A 27,500-nucleotide genomic window follows, 5' to 3' on the forward strand; every position below is an offset into this window, starting at 1 on the left:
TTAATAATATGTCTGCATTAAGTGCATAGTAATTACATAAATTGCAAAAAAGTGCAATAAACTACAAAAAAATTGAAAATCGTTTTTGTTTTTTTAACATATATTTCTAGTTAGAGAAATTTAAGAGGCTTATCCCTCAAAACTGTAAATACAAAAAAGTTGCACAAAATAGTTTCCCACCACAGGAAATTTATTTTGAGTGTCTTCATAGTTTTATTTTTGAAATACACCAATTTTTATATACTGCAGGAAAAACGAAAATAAAATATTATAATGCAAATTTGCAAAAAAGCAGCATATGCATCAAAATAAACTATTTCCAGCAGTGCAATATGAGTCCTAAGCATCCCAGAAACGACACAGAAAGTCATAAAGTCAAAGATAACTTTTAAAAACACCAGTATAGGCTCATGAGGCCCTGATGGTAAAAAAACAACATTTCCGCACAATGACGTCACTTCCGGTTTCTGGCAGGTCATGGCGGACATGCGATAGTTCGCGCTGATGGACGTAGGAAGTGTTACGAACAGCTGATCGGATCAGCAAAGCGTGTTTCTGGAATATTGTGTTTTTGTTGCAGCAAGCGCTTTTTATGCAGTTTCTGCAAAGCTATATGTGGAAGGAAACTGTGACCGAGGACAAGCTGATGGCATAAGATGTAAGTACAACTCCTCCGGTTTCATATGCAAAAAAAATTATTGCACTAGCTCACGTGGTTGCAGAGCTACCTGGATTTAAAAATAGTTATGCAAAACGGAGCGTGCCCGCTCCGACCAGCTTTAAAGGGTTAAGCTGTTTGAGCGTTTATAGTAAAGAACGGTCCAAGAAATATCGTATTGATGATTTCATTTTCGTACTGGATGCAGAAAAAAGGTTTGCTACTGGAATATAAATAACCGTCTCTACGCACACACAGCAAACAAGCATTACTCGCTAATTCCTCTTTTCGCCGTGCTCTGTGGGACCACCTGTTAGACATGATCCTCATTAGACTGGGACTGAGAGGCCGCCGTGGGGCTGTTCAATCAAAAAGTCAGACTCATCCTGGAGGAATCCAGCTGTAAAACACACCCTCGCTGGGAAATCACTCAAAAGAGCTCATAAAAAAAAACCACACACACAAGCATCTACTCACATAAGCTCCTTCTCTCTCACACACACAGCAACAGTTCACCCAAACAAACACGCATTTTTAAATTCTAACTGCTTTCCAATGAACTCAGAGGCAATTGCTATCGCCGGTCCTCGAGGATTCAAAGGGCCATTATCCAGCAGGCTGGGATTAGATTTTCTGTTCGGGCGGCTCCAGCGTGACAAGTTGCTGGTGGAAATAGATTCTCTCACCAGGGAGTAAGAAATAACTCAGCACACAACAGATGATTTCTTGTAAACATTTTGCAATTCCGTTCTTTTGATGGGTCCGTGTCATCAGCGTTTGTCCGGAGACGACTCAGACGTTCATAAATAAAGTGTCGAAGTAGAAAATCTGTGGAAGAACAGCGCAGCTGATAGTCCTGTGCCCTCCCCAGGTGACCTCACCTCTGCAAAGAGAGCTTACAGTAGTTACATTTCCTGATATCTGCTACATGTGAGGCGATAGAGGCCAAAGTAACTGGACTGTTTATTTTAACAAAAGGTATTTTGAGAAAACAAAGATGCTAATCTGTGCAGATTTTAAACGTGTTAAAAGGTAACAGATGCAGTTTCTTTCTATCCAACTCGCCTTGGGAAGCGGGATCACCTACACCCGATTGCGGACGATGTTAAGTCTCCCACAAAATATTTCAAGCTTCAGGTTTCACTGTTTTACATGAGCACGGGAAGTTTTTCCAGAGGTAATGAGAATCTGTGCCAGCTCGGAAAAAGTGCAAAGCGCACTCAGCGGGCCCCAGGGGCAGACAAAACAGCATTAAGTATTAAGGTTGCTTAAATGGAAAGAAATTCACTGTGTCAACTCAATTTCCTCGGGAAGGAGCGGGAAAGCCGGAATCTCAAAAATACCATGTTGACAGAAAGTGCGCGTTTAACGCGTGGTATTGACCAAAACGGCGAGGTGCGGAGAAATTGCACCGGCTCTGTTTGTGATGCTCTCACAAGAGCAAATAGTGATGAAATATTCAAGCCTATTGTATGACTAACATGTATTCATACTCACATGCTTTTGTGTTTTTGTAAGTTGTGAAGTGACTGACTTTAAGATAAGTTAGAGAGCTTTAGTCGTCCAAACAAAGCGTCCCAAACCACCCAAAAGCTGCCTCAGCGTCTGGAAAATGGTAAGAAGATGTAAACAAAGCAGTGGGATTCAGTTATATGAACCTGCAGGGTTTTTGTTTTCACCTGAAACAAGTCAGTGAATGAAAAATGGGAGGATGGATTCATTTCAGCCTCCTACCTAGTGAGTCATATATAATCCAGAATTATGATTAAGTCAAACATTTTTGGCTGCAAACTACATTCTCTGTATCACCTCCCTTTTATATCTTAACTTATGACCCAAGAGCAGACAAATACATTTTTCTTTTAGAATAATGTTACAGGTGTTGTCATGGTGCGTGATATTTTATCAACCTGCACAACATTTCGTCCAAACATAAAATCTTAAAAAAAGAAAAAGAATAATCGATGAAATGTTTCACAGGAGCCTCTTTAGCAAATTCACTTTAGATTGAAATCAAGGTTATTATCGTTAGCGAAAACTAGAAGTGAACAAACATTTTCGTTAACGGAAATAAAAATAAAAACAAAAAAAAGGAAAACTAATTAAAACTGGAATGAGTGTTCACAAAACTAACTAAAATTAACTGAATTTATAGCAAAAATGTGTTTAGTTTTCATTGATGTGTGCGTGTCATACAAGAGTCAAGGGTGAAAATGAAGTTTAGTTTCCAGATTTTTTTCTTGCTGTGTCTCATTATGCCAGCAGGTGGCAGCACGTTAGTCGAGTCGTCTGTGTTGCTGCTCCGTCCACGCGCAGAATCATGTCAGGAAGTCGGAAGAAAGAGTCCAATTTGGGATTACTTTGAATATGACTGTGTTTTGGATAAAGCAAGTGTCTTGTAGTGGAAACAGACAAATTATGAGGGACATTTCTAAAGGGAAAAAAATCCCACAAACCTTAAAGTGCACTTGAAAAGCTCACACAAGAAGGCTAACCTAGCTTAGCTTGAGAAGGTAAGGGAGCACACTCAACCCTCATCCCCAGAAACAGAAGCTAACCCCAGGCAAGGCAGCATGATGCATCCCGAGACAACAGGACGGGGATATCTACACAACTGTGTGAGTCAATTACCTTCAAAAAGTTTATCAATTCACTTGAACCAAAATTACGAACACCTGGTGCTGCGAGAGTTAATAGTGTCATTGGGGCCAAGATATACATTTTATAGTTGCCTGGTATCAATGGTTGTTCATCTGCCTTTACTTATTTATTTAAAGAACCCATAGGTGGGAATGTGAGTTGTCTGTCTCTGCGTGTTAGCCCTGCGACAGACAGGCGACCTGTCCAGGGTGCAGTATGGTAGCTGGAATAGCAACATACCCAAGGATGAGCAGAATGACTGATATGATGAAACTGGGATTTTGTTACACTTAATTATTGCAAACACGACTAAAACTATAACTGAAACTAATCAAAACTAAACTGAAACTAAGGATTTTCAAAAAAATAAAAACTAAACTAAACTAGCAAACAATTGGTAAAAACTAATTAAAACTGATATAAAATTGAAAATCTGAAGTCAAAACTAAATAAAAATAAAAACTAATGAAAATTGCAAAACTATTAAAACCCTGATTGAAATGCAACAAAAACTAGAACATGACACAAAGTTTGGAGCACGTCTCCCTACATCAGGGGTCCAGGCCTCGAGGGCCGGTGCCCTGCAGGTTTTAGATCTCACCCTGCGTCAAAACACCTGAATCACATGATTAGTTCATTACCAGGCCTCATGTTGAGGAGGTCATTTAGCCATTTAAATCAGCTGTGGTGGATCAAGGACACATCTAAAACCTGCAGGACGCCGGCCCTCGAGGCCCAGAGATGGACACCCCTGCCCTACATGTTTTCACCTGCTATTCGTGAGCATATTAGCTACTTTATAGTGGTTCTTGTCCAAAGCACCACTGGGCAAAAGTTCACACCCTCCGTCCCACCTTTCCACCAATGCTAGTTCTGTGGTAGCTTGTGCCAGTTTCAACTTTTCCCCTTTTCCACCAAGGGCGGAGTCGGTGGCTAACAAGCTGTCCATGTTCTGCTCCCAAAAATTCCTCTCCCAGTTGGGTAAACTGGGATGCTTACAGCTGCTTTCAATGGGGTGAGGGCTGAATTATTCTAGCCAACTATATCAACTTTGTGAATGCAAGTGTGAATTTATAAATGGATCTAAGTGTCCTGTGGTTGTTACTACCAGCATTTTTTAATATGGGCATTTATAAATACACTGCAAATGGCAAACATGAAATGTATTCAGTCGTAGAGTTGCTAGCCTGGCGAGAAACTCTTCTTCTTGTTAAGTATGATTTTCACGTTTTGTGATGAAAAGCTCGGTTCTTTGCAACAATGAAACCAAAGCAAGTGACATCAAGGTCATTAATCAGAGCTAATTCTGGTCTCTGGTGTCTCTACGGCTTAGATGATCAATCAGTATTGCCAATCGTTTGAGCACTTTAACAAAAGACTCACACAGCACCAATCTGTACACATCTGTGAGAGTAAGCACCAAACAAATGGTCATTTGCCCGTGTATCTCGTCATAATTCATTCAGTGAAGTTCAATTCCAGCTCGGTGCTAAACATGTCGGTGGGTGTTAGCGAAGCTCTGCAAACCACAAAATCAAGTGCAGTAAATGCAATGAGACTCTGCAGTCTCCCAACCCTGTTATTTCAGTGAAACAGAGTACATTGCTGGAGCTCAGCAGATATTAAAAATTCAAGTCATGCAAACTGGGTTAAAATGCCACACAGCACACACATTTTGTTCAGCTCAGTAGCCGAGGGTTTAAGCCAGACTTCTGCATTTGTGGCAAAGAAATACCCTTCTGGCACTTTTTAGAGTCGACTGGCAGCTGTGGACATCCAAAAGGAAAAGACTGCTAAACTATGACTTTCTAAATTTATGGAAGTGTCTCATCATTCTTATACGTGTGTTTTAAGGTGAAGTATGTTAAACACACGTATCAGTTGTGTGGAGGCAGACCACTCCTCTCCACCTCTGAAAGCTTACAAGGATTGCTCTGAGGCTGTCAGTTGAGAGACCTTCAGCATAAGGTCTTCAGCAGCAGCACTTGAGGTGTGCTCACGGACTTTATGAGGTGCAAAGTGAGCTATTATCCCTCCAACCCTTCAGCTGCCATTCCCGAGACTGAAAAATTCTCTCAAAACCCCAAAAGAAAAATACTTGTATATGGATTTTTACGACTTGAAAAGTGCACTTGCAATTGACCTATCGCCTCTCTTGGCGGAGAAATGCTGACTGTGAAGATGATGTTGCCAAATTCCACACCGCATGGTTCGACTGTGCGCTACACCCACAAATAGATCAAAGACGAAATGAAGGTGAACCCAAACTTAAAAAACATGCCCACAACATCGCTGCCTCAGTGTCCTTTGTTTGTATTATTCATGTTACACCAATAAATTATTCAGACCTCGCCTGAAGGCAAACGTCAGTATACGGTGGAAAATGGACGGACACCACGTCGCTCCACGCGAGGCTACGATCCAAACATGTGAGCTCAACGATTTCTAATAGTAAAGACGGACTTGAGTTTGAATCCTTTCAGCAACCTTTAATGTGGGATTTCTGTGATTCCACGTCATGGTGCTGGATATTAAAAGGCTATTTTGGGCATCCACGTTGTATTTTATATCCTTCATATCACTTACGATGGTGGGCGGTTAAAAGAATTATTCTCGGCCTTGGAATGGAAAAACACATGGCCAGTAAAAACAAATGGCCTGTGTCACTGATATAAGTTTGTCTTTTTTGGCAATTAGATTCCAGCTGTAATGTGGTAAAACGGCTGGTTGATAGCAAAGGCTGAATGAGAACAAAGGGCTGCAGCAACATTTCCACAGCTTTATCGTGTAGTATTGATCTTCCTGTTGGGTCATGGGTTTTCCTTTCCCCCTCTTCCAGCCAGCTATGCCTCAGGGCTGTAGTTGGCATTTCATTTCGCATGTAGTACCAGCCTTACTGGATAGCTGGTTATAGGCAACCAGTTATCCTTGATGTAGGGAGCCAACACAATGACTTAGTCAGCCCAAACCATTACAATGTCTGATTAACCAGCCCATTTTAAGATCATTTTGCTTTGATTAAGTAAATTCTATGAAAGCTGAGACAGAACTTGGTAACCTGCATGTTTAACCCTTTAAAGCCGGTCGGAGTGGGCACGCTCCGTTTTGCATAACTATTTTTAAATCCCGGTAGCTCTGCAACCACGTAAGCTAGCGCCCCGTAAGCTAGCCCCTTCCACATATAGCTTTGCAAAAACTGCATAAAAAGCACTTGTAGCAACAAAAACACAATATTCCAAAAACACGCTTTGCTGATCCGATCAGCTGTTTGTAACACTTCCTACGTCCATCAGTGCAAACTATCGCATGTCCGCCATGACCTGCCCGAAACCGGAAGTGACATCATTTTGCGGAAATGTCGTTTTTTTACCATCAGTGCCTCATGAGCCTATACTGGTGTTTTTAAAAGTTATCTTTGACTTTATGACTTTCTGTGTGGTTTCTGGGATGCTTAGGACTCATATTGCACTGCTGGAAATAGTTTATTTTGATGCATATGCTGCTTTTTTTTGCAAATTTGCATTATAATATTTATTTTCGTTTTTCCTGCAGTGTATAAAAATTGGTGTATTTCAAAAATAAAACTATAAAGACACTCAAAATAAATTTCCTGAGGTGGGAAACTATTTTGTGCAACTTTTTTGTATTTACAGTTTTGAGGGATAAGCTTCTTAAATTTCTCTAACTAGAAATATATGTTAAAAAAACAAAAACGATTTTAAATTTTTTTGTAGTTTATTGCACTTTTTTGCAATTTATGTAATTACTATGCACTTAATTCATACATATTATTAAAATCTGGGCTATAATGGTTGTATTGATGTATATCAACTTGAAATGCTCCCAAAAATGGCTCCACAGCATGTAAAAATATAATATAAGCTCTGGCGGACTTGGTTCTATGGTAGGTCTTAAAGGGTTAATGGTACGTTAATTAACCATGTGCTGAATGCAAATAACCACAAGTAGCACAAAACATGCTTTCTGTTGAAATCTGCAGAGTTAAAATTGTTAAGTAATCCCAAATACACAATATACACTATATCTGCAAACGTACCCATTAGAGCAGCAAATTAGTGAATTAAAACTAACCCTGGATTAGTAACATTTTTAAGGAAATCACTGAACTCTAATTTAGAAACAAAAATGGATGCCTTTACTTGCTTCTGAGTCAAACTCAGAAATTTCACGAGTTTCTTAAAACCAAAAGAAGTTTTAGCTATACCAAAACTCTCTTTTTTATATATATCCAGCTCATAAATGTCTAAATTGCCTGAATAGACGTACTGTAAGCTGCCGGTCCCAAATAAACAACTCTAAATCCTGAACAAATAAACACAGTCCCAACACCCATAAACACATCGCCCTGAGCCTATAATACAGACCAGCGCTGCTGAAAACAACGCAGTAAATATGAGCTCAAACGCTGCAGGCGTACCAGAGAAAACACTGATGCTGGTGCTACGCCAGGAAATGTTTCCACAGCAGTGCGTCTAGTTATGAACGACGTCAATGAGATTTAGTCATCTTTGCTGAAAGATTGAGGCAAGTGTTTCTGCATTGCTGGAACGACTTATTCACCTGCATCAGCTCAACAATTACCACGAGGCATCGCGTGTTATTTCACATTTTTCCCAAACACGCAACACGATCTTCTCTACTTAAAGTGTGGCTGACCTGTTAAGCATTAGTGAATGAGGGGAGTTTAGAATATCTTTAGAGTATCCTCTAAAAGGGAAAAAAGCAGAAAACTAGCATATTAGGAACACAGTTTATCCCGAGGAGACTTAAGGCGAATTTTCCAGTAAAACGAACGCTGGCTACTGCACAACGATGGCAGGAGACGGATTCAGATCAGACAGCGGTTGCACCACACGCGGCTAAACTTGCATCATTGCGGTTTTTATTACGTTGACAAGGTGAACGCTCTCAGCTGCTCCAGATTTTACATCGTCTTGTCATGCTGCATCGAGTTCTGCGTTGGGATCATGCAAAATCTGCCACGAGCTGTTTATATAGGAAACAGCTGACCCTGAAATCATTTGTGTTGCTGTTTATTCTCAACAAACCACGATATCTATGCACACGTGAAAATGTTTAGAACTCGGCATCCACGTCATCTGTGCTGAGGTTTATGAATATGCGAGTGACCTCTGCTTTAAGGTTTGGAGCTGTCAGAGAGAGTAACCGTGCTGCGGCCATAACGCTGTGCATGCCCACAGAGGAGGACTGGGTTTGCATCCCGTACTGGGACGGAGCACGTCGATGCTTTGATCAATGTTTTAAATAATGTTTGACCAGTTCTGATATTCTTTCATCTCACTCATCAATGCTGCGATGAAACCTGTGTTGGAGATCAAATGCATCTTACCTTCAAGGCTTTCTGTTTCAACTCTAAGAATCGTGAATATAGAAAAGCCTGATGTTGATTTTATTTTTTTATTTGTATAGGAGAACTATCCAGACTACAGCACATGCACCGGCATAAGAAATCCCTCGCAAAAGGATATGGATTTAATAAAGTAAGAGAAGTAAAGCAGGCAATTAACCACAGACTGAAAGATTAAATCCACTTTACACTGTGGCTGCAGCTGAATCATCCTTACAGTAAACCAACGTCTGAGAATGAGCTCCTTTGTAAAAATAACATGTTTATACACACATATATAACAATTCTTTCAACCACAAAAGATGTAAAATTGTGAAAAGCTTAGATATTGATTTCTTTTCTGCACTGGTCTGTTTTATTAGAAGAGAAAGCCAAGCTTCTTAAAGAGACAGTCCACACTCAGGAGCTGGAACTGTGTGGTGATGGTGCAACACTTTACCTAGTGGACCATGGAGCGTTTTTCTTGTGAAATACTGTTATTTTAAATTTAGCATCATTTTATTTCTACATTTACGTTTCCTCTTAGTTGGTTTTTGTATTTGATTTGATCCAGTTTCAGGCTACGTCCACATGTACCCGGGTATTTTTGAAAACGCAGATTTTTCTATGTGTTTGCACCTTTCGTCCACACGTAAACGGCGTTTTTGGTCACTGAAAACGGAGATTTCTAAAAACTCCGGCCAGGGAGGATATTTTCTAAAACTCAGTTTTTGCATTTACGTGTGGACGAGAAAAACGGAGAAAACGGAGAAAACGCAGCGTCAAAGGTGTGCGCCTTTTTTTGACGTCACACTGTGCGCCACGTTATTGTTTCGGTGAAATGAATTTCTACAATACTGTTAATTGTTCTCTCTGCAGTGTTTAAATGCTTACATATACACTCACAGTTACTGTCCCTCCACACATACGACTCGATTCTGCTTCTATGCCCCAGCTTTGTTTACCTTTTCCCACCGAGGCTTCTAGACTTCTGATTGGCCAACATTTCTACACGGTTAGCAATATAGCGCCACCTGCTGCTTTGGCATGTTCCTAGCAGCGTTTTCCTTCATTTCTACCTTTACGTGTGGACGGGACTATTTTTTAAAACGAAAACAAAAAATCTCAGTTTTCAAAAATACCCGTGTACGTGTGGACGTAGCCTTAGTGTTCTTTCAGGAGAAGCTAATGACCCGCCTGTGATCATGTTTAAATATCCCCAAAAGTTGATTCTGTTCATCTGGATGCAGCGTTTTCACTCATCCAAGTGCCTTCTTCAGTCTCAGCTGACTGCAGGTTTCCCCAATCTTATGAACAGTACATTGCAGCGGTTGTTGATCAATGGTCATGAGAATTTGCATATTAATGATGAAGGAACCGACCTCACAGCCCATTGTTCCTTCAGTGGGCTGGTTTCAGTCATTATGCAAATGTCCTGTTTATAAGATTGAAACCTGCAGTCAGCTGAGACTGAAGACGTCACTTGGATGAGTGAAAATGCTGCGTCCAGATGAACAGAATCAACTTTGGGGATTTACTTACCTGGATGATTCAGCATCAAGACATGTTTAAATATATTTGAATGGGTGAAGATTTGTTTGTGTTTACTTTTAAAAGACAACGTTGAGATTAAAAATAGGTTCTGATGGTTTGCTTGAATAAAAAGGCAATATTTTTTTGAATTGTCATTTTCTCTCTCAATCATATCATAAGAAAACCAGAGGTCTTCTTATTAAATGCCATGAGATCATTCATAATGATAATTATGTGATCATGGCAGGGCTAACCATGCGTCCCTTCCAACAATACTCAGACAGCATATTTTAAAACTATTAGACTTTGGCAACACTGAGCATGAGATGACAGGAATTTGAGTAATTTGTTCAGAAAGTGCTTTTTTTCCATTCATATTTCTACGCTGAATAATTTCTATTTCCATGTGAAATCTAGATTTTTTTTGGATTATTGCAATAAGAAAGCTTGCCTTGTCTGGAGCCCAAGCATAGCTTAATCACGGCTCTCAAAGGGGAAACTGTAATTGCACGGAGTGAGAGCCAAGTTTGTAATTTAGTGTAAAACACAAAGTGCCTATGAAAACAACAGCCAATTACACTGCAAACAATACAAATGTGCAACAATAGGCAAACTGAGAATCAGGGATAATTATATGTGTTAAACAAATAAATACTATAAACCATGAAGGCAAATTGTGTCTAATAACTGCGGCTCAGTAGAAAAAGTGGAAGCTGTACTGACTAATGCTTCATGTCACTTATTCTTACCCTGACACCTTCTTTTATGTATTTTGTGTACTTATAAAAGTCGGCCTGTTTAATAATATATTTTAATAAGCCCCAAAAAAGATGAAGAAGAAGAAAAGCAAAGCTGCATGAAAGTAAAACAAGCAATTTATCGGCACTCTTCTATCAGGGATATGAAACAGTTGTTTCACAGAGGTCTGATTTTCTGATTTCCAAATACCCATAATTTGCCGATGTCAAGTCGTTACCGCAAATTAAAAACTCATTGAGCAGGAAAACATGCCAGCGTGTGTTCCTGCCAACTCATCTGTTCACAGTGACAACTGGCATCCATCATTCATCCACAGGATTTACCGCCAAACGTCTCCAACAGTAAAGTATCAGATACACCGTAATCCCCTTTATAAATCTGACCTAGAATTGTTGGCTACGTGTAACAGATCACACGCAAATCACAAAAGAGATTATTTTACATTCTCATGTTGGTGCGTTTATTTGGGTCAAGCCATAAAAAAACAGGGAAAATGACCACATGAGTTAAATGGAGACGTATGCTACTGTGACGCTGCAGGCAACAGAAATATAAGTAGGGATGGGTACCGGTATCCGGTGCCATGATGGCACTGGTTCTGACATAAACGGTAGTAACCAGACCGAAAAGCAGCGCACATTTCAGTGCTTTATTTCCGGAGCTGTGATACACTTTAGATTCTAGCCAATCATTTTATGTTTCCGAGGATAGTAGGTGGGTCCAGGTACGTCAAAAGTCTGGCTGTACTTCACAGCAAAAGATGCAAACTCAGCAGCTGCAACAAGTGCTTTAAGCTGATACTGTGATACTGTCAAAGGAGGTAACACCTCAAATCTGATGAAACACCTGGCGACGTATAGCGTTTTGTTAAAAGCCGAGAAATGCGCCGTATTTGATAGCTTGCTGCGAGACCTCACACCGAGCACATCTACTGCGGGTGTGGTGCCTGTTATCGACCCGGAGTTAGCAACATCCCCCAAAAACCCGAAGAGGAGAGTCCTGGCCCCTAGCCCTGCCAGTGTAGCAGAAATGATGAGGATGATGATGCAGCAGCAGCCGTTCTTCTCTGCGTGAGTAGCTTAATGTTGTTCGTGTGTAATTTACGTTGAGTAGGCTAACCACGTTATTACATTAATGCATGTAAGGTGAACTAGCAAACACCATCATAGCTACATGCAGCTGTCTTCTTGTTTGATGGCAGATGCTCCCTTCACCCTGGACAAAAAGGCTAAAATGACCAAAGAAAACGTGAAAAACAGTTAAACATGAGAGGTTTTTGGACAAAGTTTGTGTTTTTTCCTTTGTTTAAGCTGCTTCCAGCCAAGAGTGATACCATATATGCCCTATAGCTGCAGAAAAGGCTAACATTGTTATCTTTTTACAAAAAAACAGCTGAACATGAGAGGTTTTTGGACCAATTTTGTGTTCTCCATTCTTTAAGCACCGGTTTGAGCACCGTTTAAGCACCGGCACCGTTTCAAAAGTACCGGTTTGGTACTGGTATCGGATAAAACCTAAACGATACCCATCCCTAAATATAAGTAAGTAATTTTTACCTTGCAGTGTTACACTTCGCTGAATGAATGAATACGATTCGCACCGGCTGGAGGAAGAAACAAATGACATCCTTATTCATGTAATAAGCACCATCCGTCTGTGGCACTCGCAGGGAAACTATGGGAGGATTTTTCTTTTTCTCTTCGCTAAGAATCAATAACCTCTCAATGAACTGGTGGGTTCCTGTGGACAATCAGCACCTCAGATTGTTGTTCAGCCAATTAGAAAACAGAAGCACCAATCAGGGTCTATTCTCCTCAAAGAAAAGGGGCCACGTCTCAATGGAGCGCACAGGAAGGTAGGTTACCTGCCTGCTTTACTTTCGCTCTACTTTACTCGTCACCAATCTTATCAGTTAAAGTAGAGCGACGGGTATAATTAATTAGGAAATGTTTAAGCGTTACATCAAATAAACGGTGGAAGCAGTGAAAGTGCTCATGTTCAGTTCTGATGATGCATTTTTCTTTACACAAGTGAAGGAAATCTGTCAAAAGGATAAAATTTCTCGCTTCTTTGCAGACAGAAATCGACTTGCCTCAAGACATTTCTTATTAAAATTGTCATTCTTCTCATTTGTCTTTTCGCGAGATGGCGCATTAAGCTTCTGAAAAACATAACATTCATCCAAAACACTTGCTAAGTGGTTCAGATTAATGGTATGTTCAAAAAAATTGGCAAAAAGAGAAAAGACTGGAGGTTTATGAATGACTGTTTGTTTGAACAGACATGTCGGGTGGTTAGGGTTTTCATCTGGGACCCAGTGTTGCCAACTCCTCAGTAAGGAAAATCGCTATTGGCTGTCCTAAAAGTCGCTAGAAGTTGCCAAATGACGTCATCGCCTAATTTGCATAATTGGTCATGCTAATGTAATTGTAATCTATGTTGTTGGAGAGAGAAATAACATCGTGGAAGAGACATAAAGTGAGTAAAAACGTCCTAAATGAATTTAGAATTTATTTAGAACTACAAATTAAATTTCTTTTAGCAATTATTGTTTTTTTTAATGTCACAATTCCAACCCTGCTCCTTTACCCGGGCTTGGACCGGCAAAAGTGACCCGAAATAGGCACTCTGGTGGAGTTACTTTGTGTGTGTGTGTTTATAAGTAGTTTTAAACCTGATCCACAAAACAACATAACAGTAAAGGAAGAATTGACTGCGTTACAGTCAGTGCGGGAGCAGCGGCTTCGCTCATGCGTGATTCATTTGCCGTTTGGACGCACAGGTGTGAACATCTCCTGCCCTGATAGCAGCGGGGGGAGGACTATCCTCCGCCTGTGAGCGCTTTGGCACGGGCGAGGTGCCCAAGGCAGCACCGCTGCTTGTTGAGAGTAAGAGCGCGTTTTCACGTCAAAAAGTCGTCATAAATAAGTCTCCAATAACACCAGAAAAAGTTGCCAGATTTGTCACTAGTAGCTTTTTAGAAAAAAAGTCGCTAAGGGGGTCTGAAAACTCGCTAAATATAGCGACAAAGTCGCTAAGTTGGCAACACTGCTGGGACCCCAGCAGCCACTCACACTAATGAAAACAAAGGTTGCGAGCCAGCAGAGCTGAGGATGGATTTACTCTTTAACTGCTTCCTAATTAAAAGAACCACTGATGTATCTACCATGTGGTGGCAAGAAGTGAGTCTTCTGGAAATGCTGGAGCCACTTAGAGCTTTGGTTTGGGGCACACTTGACATTTCATCAGGTAAGTATTATAAGGCACTGCATAGTTAAATCAGAAAAAGACCTGCACACAGCAAAAAATGTAGACTTACCACCAAACTTTCACAATCCAGAGTCAGACTTGAGAGCTTGATATGGTGGTTTTCTTTCTCTGTGGTTAAAAGGCGGGGAAAGCTGTCTTGGACACCTTTGCTAAACTAAATGTTCTCTGCTGACCAGAAATAAACCTGTGCCAACTGTGCGAGTCCACCTCGTGGTGAAGTTGACTCGGCAGAACGGCTTAAAAAACGAAAGTCGCACACGTAAAAAGGTCAAAGTTGAAGACAAACACCTCAAACGCCGAGGGTCAGCGCCGCGAGCCAAAATAAACCGCCGAAATCAACCCTGTAAACAATCACGATCCCATCAATCAGTCGCCGGGTTGATTGTGTTCACAATGACAGAGAGAAACAGTGAACTACAGACTTGGCCCCGTGCGTGAAACACTATACAACACAAGCTGTTCTCCATCTGGAGAGACGTCAGACTCGTCCGCCTCACCGAGCCATGACAAGCTACATTAGAAGCAGTCATTTCACACCACATTCGATTGGATTCGGTAATTCCACCTTTACATGTCCAAACACAAAAAAGAAAATAAAAAAATGCCCCTGATGGCCCTGCGGCTGTATTCAAAATCCAGAAAATCATTTATTTAAAAAAATAAAGAAAACAACCTGAATACTTTGCAGGTGCAGCTGCCGGGGAAAGCACACGTACCAACAGAAAAAAAACTACTTCTTTATCTCGTGTGGAGCTTTCATATCGCACACAACTATTTAGTGCGCAGCCCCCCAAGGCTAAGATTACAGCTCTGGATTGGATTCAACTCTTGCCCTCTCCCAGTGAAGCTATTTGATGAAAGGCTTGGCAAAGGCCACATCCAAGTGTGGTGGAGTTTTCTTCCCCCCCTTTTTTAATTCACTTAAACTATATGAGGTCCTGGACCAGACTGGTCGTGTGGTTGTAAATAACCTGTGGTGTCCCAGAGGGTGGCATGCTGCAGGCTGTTGTGCTTTGCACGCATTTTTTCAGAGCGCTAAAACCACACTCTGGGTTCCCGGGGCTCAACAGTATCAATTAGAGGCAGCTTGTGAAAAGATGTGCTTCCTCCGTTGCTGTGGTCTGGTAAGAGGTAGGAAGTGAGGGAAGAGAGAGGGAGGAGGCAACTCGCTCTGCTGGGACTGTCCGGGTCCGCAAGAATTCAGGCTCCAATTTGCTCTGTCAGCTTCTCCATCCACATATATAGAAAAGGAGAGCAACAACTCATAAACAAGCAGTCCTTCTCAATTTCCTTTTTCTCATCTGAACTGTGCAATAATCCGTCCTCCGTACAACCTCAGCTCAATGGCAAACAGCGCACAACTTCAGAGTATGTGCCACAAATGCTTCTGTTAAGTCCCAGTGTTAAAGGTCCAAGGGGAGCAGCAGCTGCAGCAGGTTACCCACAGTAGCTCAACTGGCCAGACCACAGGTTCTACTGCACTGCATCTGACTCACTCACTGCACTTAGGAAACACCAGATACTGTAATCATATGTGAAAACCACTTAAACCACAATAATAACAGAAGTCAGAGGATTTCTAACACTCGTTTCCCTTAAAGGAATGAACCTGAACCTGACGAGAAGCAGAAAGAAATCCTCAACCCTGCAATGTTAAAATAACCGAAGCAACAGAGCTTTGCTCGAACACCCATCTAAATGCAGCAAAGGTTGATTCACAAACATCAGAACCCGATCAAAAGTTTAAGACAACTTGAAAAATGGCAAAAAATAATCATATTTTGCATGGTTGGATCTTAACGCTTCAACACGCACCGAGAAGGAAGGGGAGTGAGACAAAAGACTTTTTTGAGCATGCAATTTATCGAAAACAATGCTTAACACCATGTTGCTTTTTTAGCAATAATGTAGTTAGAGCACTGGCATCTACATTTCCAGTGTTTAGTGCATTTAAATTGAACTCGGGTTGGTTTTCCCCCTTGATGCTGTTCGTTTGTGCAGATGTGAGCACAGCACTCGGGTGTGAACCAAAACAACTGCACCAGACCCTTTACAGGACGTGGTGATGGTACGGCTCAGCTCGAACTCCGGTGCGCTTCATTTGAACGTGATCCGACCTCGATCTGAAGCGACTACCAGGTGTACATTACAAGTACTATAGATGTGTTACGCTCTGTACAGGCTAGCAGCCATGAAATGAACATAAATTCTGTGTTTTCTAAATATTCTCACACACTGTAATTTTTAGTGGAATTCACTTGGATTTTTCTCTGTGTGAAAACAAACCACAGAGAAAAGCTACAAGTTTACTAACTCATCAACTGACTCGGACCAGAGTAAAAGAACTACAGGTGTGAAAACACCCTTAGACTATGAACTTTGTTCATTATTAAAACATGACAAACACTGTAACTGCTACGATGACCAATTTAAACAAATAAATGAAGCTACTGTATCTGTATCAGCTTTGTTTAAGCAGGTGACTCGTTTTCAGTTTGGAAGTCATGAGCAGTGTTGGTCAAGTTACTTGAAAAAGTAATCAGTAACTAATTACTGATTACTTCCCCAAAAAAGTAATCCCGTTACTTTACTGATTACTTATTTTCAAAAGTAATTAATTACTTAGTTACTTTTACTTATTTTCAAAAGTAATTAATTACTTAGTTACTTAGTTACTTTTTAAAAACACGATTTACAACCTGAATAGGTGATAAAGTGATAGATCTTTCAGCCCAATTCTACTTTTTCTACATAATCCATCATACAAAATGTAATCAAATGGAAAAGTCTCTTTTTAAAACTTGTTTTATTAGTTTTAATCTTTTAACTTTATGCATCAAGCAAAAATTTAATTATCTGCAACATTCTCTGACTGGAAGAAATTTGTTTACCATTTAAACCTATTTTCTGCACATTCCAGCACATAAAATAAAATATTTTTTTGTGTTTACACTCAGTCTTTCAAATAGATGCAAGTAAAACACAGCAGAAAATAAATAAAGTCAAAGACTAGCGGTCCTGTTGCTCTATTTTCACCTGTAAAGCAGGAGTGGGGCAGGCGGAGGTTTACCCTGGTGCAGGTGTGCAGCGGTCAGTGGAAGAATCCGCGAGTTTCTCTGTGAGTTTCCCATTACGTCGTAGCTACTCGGTGCTTGCTCGGAAGTTTAGGGGTTTTTTTCGCTGTAAAAAGAAGTTTTCTTCCCACGCACAACGGACACTAATGTTTTTGTCACTTTTTATGGAATCAAACTCAAAGTAAGGTCAGTACTTCCACGCTTTAAACACTGCACGCTCATACTCTCTCTGCACTCGATATATGATCCATTGTTGATCTGCACACAGCTGTTGTCACGAACGTCGCACTCGCTTACGTCACTGTCATGAGACATTCTCGCAAAAAAATCACGGTTTTAGTAACGCAGTAACGCAGCGTTCCTACGGGAAAGTAACGGTAATCTAATTACCGTTTTTGCAATAGTAATCCCTTACTTTACTTGTTACTTGAAAAAGTAATCAGATTACAGTAACGCGTTACAAGTAACCATCTCTGGTCACGAGTGCACTGACAGACGTGATTTTCCAGCAACACAACCAAGACACTGGATAATTTAGCTGGCATATTCATAACAGTCGGGCTTCTTTGGGATCACCAACCGTGAATCCTCTGACCTCATTCCTCGGTCTTCTTGAGAACAGCCAGAACTTTGAGAGCAGTAACAGAGCACGTACAGCCGTAATGGGATTGCCCAATTGGTTCTGACAGGTTTGGCGCACAATGCTGCAGCAGTTTTCTGCTCTGTTCAAACAGTGACCTCTGGGGTCTTGATTCTTTGTCCTTCATAAACAACAGGACAACACAAACGGGGATTAATTCCCCTCTATTTGGCGACAAATGGTCGCCTTCACTGGGTCCAGGGAGAACAGAGGGAGCACACAAAGCTTTCTTTTTACTAGAACAAAGGTGCTGGCTCTGAACCGGCCAACTTGTGTCATAACCTTATCGAAATGAGCCAGTGCTTCTTGCCACAGAGATGGTGAGGCACAGTGAAAAGAAGCCTTTTCCTCTTCATTGCTGAAAAGGCCAAACTATAGCATCCCTGTTGGATATGGGGGACAGGGAAGTTTTTGTTTCTAATAGCTCGGGGTTCTCTGCTTACACGCCCTCATCCATAGTGCTGTTAATCCCATTAATATGAAGAGAGCCAAGAGCTTGAGAGTGGCCGTGGCTTAAGAGCCATCAGCCAGCATTAGCCCTGGAAATCCAAACCCTTGTCTAGACCCATTGCCAACGTAGCCCAACAGAGTTTAATCATCTGAGACATATTTACAACGACGGCAGCAAAACCTATAGCTGCCCTTTATCAATCGATGCGCTGATTCTTGGCAGCGTTAACGCCTTTCTCACATCATTGAACTGTGGTCGTGAATATCCGCCACAAAACTGACCGTGGGTGGGATTTAGACTGGTATCACACATTGTTTAAGGCAATTATTGTGTGTGTGTGTGTCTGCAGTACACTGTGCGTGCAAGATCTATTAAGCAAGACAGTCTGTCAACTTTAATTAAACAGCCAGCCAAGGCTATGAGAATACTCATTTTGGACTATGGTCAACATCTTGTGTAGTATTGTAAAGACTGATCTCTAATGCCTCAATCCACCAGCAGGCAGCACACCCAACAGCTACATATGGACCATTTCTTATCCCACTGCATGGCAGTTGGGTGATTACCCTGCTTCAGAGGCTGATTATTTTAAAGTAGCTTTAAAGTATCTCGGTGTGGCCTGGTGAGAGCACAGAGGTGGCTTTCAAGGACTCGTAGGCATGCTGTATATTCATTATCAGCTTCAATCTTATAATGAAACAATGTATTCCCTGCATTTTAGCATGCAGATATCACAGAGTGCCATTTGATCAGGAGCATATCAACTATTAGAGGTATTTAAGACTCATGTATGTATCGTGTTTCTCCAACGTCTAGACACCATCTGGAGGTTATGTGTGTCCAGAAGCGAGGAAGGAGCATGCTGCCTGTGTAAGATGGATTACATATTAGGTTTAAAAAAACCTGGCTTAGCATTACAGCCTTGCTGGTGTGCACAACCTAATCAGATTTAGTAACAACTAGAGCAGGGCGATATGACCAAGAATAGTTATCATGATATACATTTGAAAATTTGCAATAACGATATAATTGACACGAGACAAAATACTTTACACCTCCACAACTTTATTAGTGCAGAAAACAAAAACAAAACATCAATGTATTTCCACTTAAACAAGCAGCTTTTTAAGTGCATTTAAGTTATATAAAATGTAACAGTGCAAATGCAAATTCCTTACTTACAGTTTAACCAGTTCAAACCAGTTCTGGTTCATTCGTTTCATTCAACGATCCGCTTTCGCTCTTCTCATTCTGCGCCGCCGCCATGTGCGTATGAAAACAAAGGCACTGCGCATGCGCGTTTCACCCATATTCTATCGCCATATTTCATTTTCTTATCGTTGCCCGACATTACACCGGTATTACCGTGAACAGTATGATATGGCCCAGCCTTAGTAACAATGTTCAGAATATTTAGGTTGTAACACATTGAATGCCTTAATGTTCTGTAATGAATAATGGATATTATTGTGATAGAATATGGGTAAAACGCGCATGCGCACTTGCCTTTGTTTACATACGCACATGGCGGCGACGCAGAATGAGAAGAGCGAAAGTGGATCGTTAAATGAAACAGATGAACCAGAACTGGTTTGTAAAAATGCTGCAACTTCAGTGGTGTGGAACTGGTTTAGCTTTCGTCCGTCAGATACACAACAAAGCACTATTTTTGGTAGCGCATGCTAGCGGGCCGTCGTTATTACCGTGTTGTTTGGAAAATACCCCACACTTAAAATCAATCCTTTGATTTTCTGAAAAATGGACCGTGCAGCTTATAATCCGGTGTGCGTTATGTATGAATTCTGGTTGTGTTTACTGACCTCGAAACGATTTTATGTACACGGTGCTCGAAAATCTGTCAGATGTTTTAGTGCGACTTTGCTAAGCTACGAAGCCGCACCGCTTGATGGATTGTCGGAGCATTACGGCTATCGTAGGCGGAGCCTCGCGGAGTGATACGTACTGTGCTTCAACATAATATTACCGTATTGTGTGTGTATAACCTCTTTTTAAGTTTTGTGGATATTATACATGGTTATGCTGAGGATATGTCGGCCAGTTTCCACTGGAAATGCCTTTTGGTTAAACTGTCAGCGAGGAATTTGCTTGTTTAAGTGAAAATACATTGATGGGTTTTTTGCACTAATAAAGTTGTGGAGTTGTAAATTATTTTGTCTCGTGTCAATTGTATCGTCAGTTATATCGTTATCGCAAATTTTCAAATGTATATCATGATAAATATTTTTGGTCATATCGATCCTGCTCTACTGGATATTTTAATAGTTGTAAGAGAAATTCAAGGCCACTTTGTTGTCATTGTTTTCTGAGGCTGTACTCACAGAACAACAATGCTATGAACTAAATGCTGGACTGGAGTCTATCCCAGCTGGCAGGGTCCACCCTGGACAGGTCACCAGTCTATCAGCGAGACAGAAAACCTTTCATGCTCTCATTCATACCCGTGACCAATTTAGGATAAACAATTAACCTAACATGCGCAACTTTGGACTGTGGGAGGAAGCCAGAGTACCGAGAGCATCCATGCAGGTACAAGTCTTGGCAAAATTGAGAATTTATCCTCTAAAGACCATGAATACGAAAACCAAATTTCACAGCATTAAAATCAAATTGATTCGTAATCCATCTTGCTGAAATCTGCTTTGTATTTAATTAACAGTTAGTGGTTCACAAGAAGTCACACAAAGCATTGTGGGAAAAAAAAGTTTCCAAAAACTCCCAAACTTCCTCGGACCGCAAACGAACAACAGGAAGCATTCAGTGCATCAGCAGGTCCTGCCGTGCCACAACCACACGACCGTTTACTGAATGTTTTTACTGGTTCAACAACCACCAGAATATTCTTTGTGTGTATGTTAGGACATCCACCAATGAAACGCTTTCTCAAGTTTAGTCTCCATTGCATGTTTACAGATATGCAGGTCTTTCTGTCTTCACCACAGCGAATGCAACATAAGAGCCAACATTTTTTAAATGAACTTCAGGAGTTTCGGTGCAGTAACAAAGATGCAGCGTGGCCATATCCTGGACCCGATGACAGTGTGTAGGAGTGAGAGTAGCATCGTTTCAACTCAGCTGATTCCTATTAACCTGAATATGAACTCACTCCATCCAAGACGCATGCTTCGAGCAATTCTGTGGGGTTTTGTTGGAAAGAAAAGTAACATATCAGAACCCCTCATTAATGGTATTTTTAGAAACACACGAATTTCTGCCAGACTAGCTTATCTTGCAATTGTGGTGAGAGAGAAAATAGCAATTTCTACCCTCACTGGCTATCTGTTGGAAAATGAGAGCTCGGGAAAATTGAGATCCAATCTATCTGTGGTTGAAAGTGAGCCGATCTTTCCGCGCTGGTTTAAAGGAGTCATGTTTTAGAAGAACAATCGTCTTTCTTCCTTTTCTCTTTCTGGTACATTTGAAGGGAAATCTGAGAGATACTGTAATGAAGATTTCAAAAAGTTGTCACATTGGCAGCGCTCACACGTGGAATGTCAACAGATTCACACTGGAGCTGAAAATCTGTAAATGATAATCAGAAACATTCCTGTTAGAATATTTATTAGAGAAAGTGTGGAGCCACCAGGAGTGAGTAGGATACCTCCCACATGTCTCCTTCCTATCCTGCCAGCAGATTATACAGTCTGGCAGTCGAAGGAAGGAAACGCAGGACCCAAGGTTCTTACCGTTGACAACAGAGTCGCACTGAAGAAAACCATTACAGCTCTTTCATCTGTGCTTTTTTAAAATGAGTTCTTTGCATTTTTAACTTGATTTAAATTTGCAATAAATCTTTTTTAAATTTTTTTTAATATATTTGCGATAACTTTGAAGATAAGAATCATTACATATGTTAATGTCCATAAAATTTCAAGATCACAGAGTCTTTCAAGTCAAACGTGAAGGACTTTGACCCAGGAGACTGGGGTTCATGTTTGTTTGCATCTATGACTGTTGGGTAGGGCTGTCACGATTATGTCGACTATCAAAGTCGTCGACGACTGATTTAATAGTCGACGCGTCGTTTGAAGCTTTGTAAGATCACAAAAGACGCAGGAATAAGTAGTAGGATTTAAGAGTGTAATAACAGACTCAAACAGAAGATGGCAGCACTGCATGCACAAGGATGCCAGCTGCCGTTAAACCCCGAAGAAGAAGTAGCTGTGTCCCAGAATTCATAGCGCAGCCCAGCTCAGTTTACAACAATGGCGGCAGCTAGTTAGTTTTAATATGACTCTTATTATTCTTTCTGGGTCACAAAATAAACGTTTAACATATTTTCAGGCGAGAATGTAGCTGTGTAAACCTCAAATATCTGCTCAGTTTATCAAGACACCACATATTTTCAAAAGCGCTCCGACGTTTTCGGAGACGTCTGTTAGCCACTAGCTTGATAGCTAGCCGGGGGCTAGGCTAACTAGAGCCGTGAAAACACCGGACTCCCGGCTAATCGTTTTCAAACCCACCGCTGTCTTTCGCTACTCAGGTTAAACATGATATATAAGTCACTTAGATAAATTAAAAATGTTATTGTTTGGCTTTTTTAGTATTTTATTTGTTCCTGAGTAAATCGGTTTGGCTGAGATTAAAGTTATAGTTTTCACACAGCTGAATAAAAGTCAAGCAGACAGCTGATTATCAGAAGTGTGAGATGCTCGAGAATTTACTCCGGTGTCCTGTTATATTTTAGATAGCAAGGAGTTTATTAAACTTCACCAAAACAATCTGCAAATTTCATTAAAATTTAACAAGCTATCATCTTGTCTTTATTTTTAGTTAGCACATACCTTAAACACTTAAAGCTGTAAGCTAATGATAGTTATATAAGAGCAGATGCTGCTGGTGCAATAAACTGCACGTCCAATGGATGATAATCTGATTAGTCGACTATCAAAATAATCGTTTGTGGCAGCCCTACTGTTGGGTTAGGATTAGGTTAGTTTTAGGAAAAGATCACAGCTTTGGTAAAAACAGACCTATGATTTTTTGGGTCTATTTTAATGCTTTCTAACACATGTAAATGTTTACCACATGTTAGAAAAGCCCTGGCTGAGTGGAGAACTCTTTCCCGTCAAAGGACATTGCAATATGTAAAGTCTTTTTAACTGAATTTAACAGAACGGCACTGCAACCTAAAACTAACAGATTAAAGAGTTCTTCACATTTACACAGAAGAGCTTTAATTTTCTTCAACTGAATTGTTCGGGAATAGAGGAAATCTGACTCCAATAGTAATTCTGCCTCACTCTTTCAGTCTGATACTTGGTGCTGGGAAAAGCATATAAGAGCGGTGAGAATGAATCAAAGCAGCTAATCTGAAGGCCGTAACATAAATGATGAGTTGAAAAATGCTGGAAAGCTCTGTGTATCACAGATTTAGGTGATAATTATAAATAAATAATAATAAATAAATATTTTTTTATTTATATAGCACCTTTCAAGACAGAATCACAAAGTGCTGCACATAAGATTACAAGTCATAAAAAGATGAACAATAAAAAATAAAACGGGCAAAAAATGAACCAAAAGCAGTTTTAAAAAGGTGAATTTTGAGTTGTTTTTTAAAAACAGCGACTGAGTCCACAGTTCTGAATGTTTGGGGGAGAGAGTCCACAGTCTCGGGGCCACAGTGGCAAAAGCTCTGTCACCCTCAGTCCTCCTCTTAGTATTTATAAAGCAAGTAAGCCCTGATCAGATGACCTCAAAGACCTGCTGGGGCATGGGGCTGTAGCAGATCAGAGATGTAGGCTGGTGCCAGTCCGTGCACAGCTCTGTAGGTCAAGACCAGGATCTTAAAAATTGACTAAATTGAACAGGAAGCCAGTGTAACTGAGATAGCAACAGTGTCACATGTGAGTACTTGGAGGATTTTGTCAAAAGCCTCGCTGCAGCGTCGTGCACGTTTGTCGTTTTGGTTGCATTACACAGATTCGATCTATTCTAAACAGTGATTATGGCCCCTTTGAAAAACTAAATACATGAGTTTTTAATGCATTATATTATTTTGTCATGAGGCTATCTTCACTGACTGTGTCAGCATGAACTCTGATGTCTCCATCCTGGCAACTACAAGCAACAAACAACCTACATTTGAATCCACTTCAAATGCTCCCCCTGAAACTGGTGAAGGGAGAAAAACCCTAAACTGCTTACCGAACGAGACCATCTGGAGACGGTGGATGATAGAAGCCGGGGGCCTAAAGGTTTTGGGGGGGTAGCTGAAAGGAAGAGAGACGGAGGGAAAAAAAGATGCAGAGAGAAACAGCAGCGTAGCTACATCTACGAAACCATGTCGTGAGTCCCTCTCTGCAGGCAGGACGATAATTACAGGGCGCAGGCTAAGAAACCCTGACTGGGAAAAAAAGTAGAGATATTCAGGCTGCTGGGTTGCCGCCCTTGGGCCCCCAAGATAACCACAATGCTAAGCAGCAATCCTACAGTATAGGCTATGAGAGTAGGGTTGAAGATCACTGAAGAAGAGACAGCTATGGACAAGCCTATACTGGGGCAGGTAGGTCAAAGTATTCTGGTCTCCAGCTCAGAGGCCAGATTAAGTTTGTCTACACGTCTCTGAAGTTAAACTTGAATTAATCTGAACTAAAAACAAATATTTAATCGTTTCTTTTTCCTTCACCATATTTACTATAACATTAGGGTGGTGTCAACATGAGCCACCACCCAAACCTCACATAAGCTGCCTCAGCAAAGCAGGTTTTGGTTCTGCCCTCAATCCCAACTTGTCTAATAAAACTTTCAGAGCATGGAGCTGTACGATCGCTCGCCATTACCAACTGTCTGACCATTATAAATCACCGGCCATGCCCAGGGAGGCTGCGTCCTTCAGCGTGACCCACAACCTTCACACATCCTCACACAGTCAAATTGTACACCGTAACACGAGGCTGGAAAAATGAGGTGGGTGCAGTTCATCACATCCATCAAACTCCTGACAGTGAACAATAATCCGTAAAGCCAGGGGTGAAATATATCTTAAAAACAGTCCAGTGTTTACAGCGATTAAATGGAGAATTTGGCTTCGTTAAAAACACGTCACCTTGATTAACCTGCGCTCAACAGGTTTTTCTAACCGAATAAAAGAATCCTGCAATCGACCCACGGAGGTCTTCTCATTATCATGCGAGTTCCTGGTGCACGCGGCTTACAGGGATCTGCAGAATATTGCACCAGCATTTATCCGAGCTCTCCCATTCCTTCACTCAGCCCTAACTGTAGATTGCAGCAGTGCTGATATGAACTACATGACGTATGATTCCCATTTTCCAGTGCAGGTGTTAAAGCCGTGTATGTGCTAATGATGACTGTGTCCCAGGGAGGGAAAGGAAAAGCCGCCCCCGCGGGAATTTGGCCGTGGAGAGCAGGGCGCTCCTCCACGCTGTCATTCGTATCAAACGAGGGGCATTACCGGCTGCAGGGTCAGAAAATTATTTTATTTAGACTCTGGACAAAAATTATTTAACATGTGTAAACATTTTTTCCCCTCTTTTTAAATGTAAACTTCCTTGGTTACCGCCTTGGTTACCAGGCAGAAAGTTTGCTTAAATTAATGTGTAACCACTGAACACACATATGATAAGACGCACGTGACCGAGGCGCTCCTGATACCATGAGAAGAAGAAGTATTGCACTGCTACAAAGCGACTGAATCCTCAGGTGTCTCTTCTATGGCATCTTTGTGCCCCCCGGGCATTTTATGCACACTGCAATCTCGAATTTTGATTTTAAATCACAAACTGATTTAAGTCTGGGCATTAGTTTCACAGCCAGGAGCAAAGGAGAAACACAATCTATCTTTTCACCCACAGGAATCAATGCCGCCCTGTGAAAAACAGCTATATTTGTTTTTTCTCCTCAGCTATTTACCATAAAAAGTTCAATCGAAGCTATAAATCTTTATTTTGGGAGATACCGGCATTATATTCTGTAACTCTGGTGTCCTTTTAGTTTATGAAAAACAATATCTGAATGATGCATAAATTAGTGTCACAGTTTAAATAAATCCACTCTAAAGGCTGCAGGGTGTTTGGTAATGGCAAGCACCAAGTCTGATTTATTGCCATTACAAATTTAGTATTTTCCATAAAGACATTATCTTTTTCCAAACCTAACCCAGCATTAGCAAGTCAGATCAGTTTGTATGCCCAGGACTGTTGTACTTAAAATGATACAGCACCGCCGCACACACCCTTCCTCTCTCCTCCCTCCTCGCTCTCAGTGGAGCCCGGGGGGGGACAGGAGACGGCTGCTAATTGCAAGCCTGGAACACGCGGTGTTAAAAACAGATAACGCTGGATGTGACAGACAGCCTGCAATGGAACAAGATGTCAGAGGCAGAATACTGCACGTCAGAGCAAAACCCCGGCTGGGATGGGCGATTCGGTCACTCATCTTTTTTTTGCCAAAAAAGCCAGAAAAGATTTGGAGCCAAACTCCCGCGGTAATAAATAATTATTTTACTCCTCATAGAATTATCAAGGTTTGGCGTCTGTATTACATTCAAACTTGGAGGAGCAGCCGGCTCTCACCTCTCCACCTTCCTATCATGTAAGTGTGTGAATCACCCGACCTAAGCACCAAGTGCAAAACGCACAGCAACACAACTGTAAAAGAAAAAGTGTCACACTTTCAGCAAAAAAAGAAAGAAAGAAAAAGACCAGGGGGAATGTGCTCGGCAGGAAATGTTCTATATCCAGAGCAGTGAGCAGAGATGTGCAGGAAATACACCACATGTTCAGTGTTTGTACACTAAGCTGTATTCTCTGTGTGTGCTTTGCTCTTTAAGACACATATAATAAATGCACAGCGCTGCACAATACTCTGTTCAGAGAAAAAGCATCCCAGACTAACAACTATGAACACTGGCTGTAGGAATATTGATAGGATGTTGATACAGTGATAGGAGCATAAAATGTGCATGCAGCTGACCTACATCAAGGCAATGGATGGAGAGTAAGGAGCCGGAGGCACTGACAACCATTCAGCCATCAAATATCAAAAGGCCAGCTATGAGTAATGCATTTCCCTGCATAACAGCGACTGAGCCCACAAACCGATGAAACGCGTTACAACTT

General features: G+C 41.1%; 1 protein-coding gene across 1 annotated transcript in view; it reads right to left on the reverse strand.

Moving 5' to 3' along the window:
• tmtc2b (transmembrane O-mannosyltransferase targeting cadherins 2b) overlaps nt 1-27,500 on the reverse strand; it is a 112,369-nt gene that overhangs the window by 83,887 nt on the left and 982 nt on the right. The window lies entirely within an intron of this gene.

Source organism: Neolamprologus brichardi, chromosome 7, assembly GCF_056152115.1.
Source record: "Neolamprologus brichardi isolate AB-2024 chromosome 7, ASM5615211v1, whole genome shotgun sequence".
Lineage (NCBI taxonomy): Eukaryota > Metazoa > Chordata > Actinopteri > Cichliformes > Cichlidae > Neolamprologus > Neolamprologus brichardi.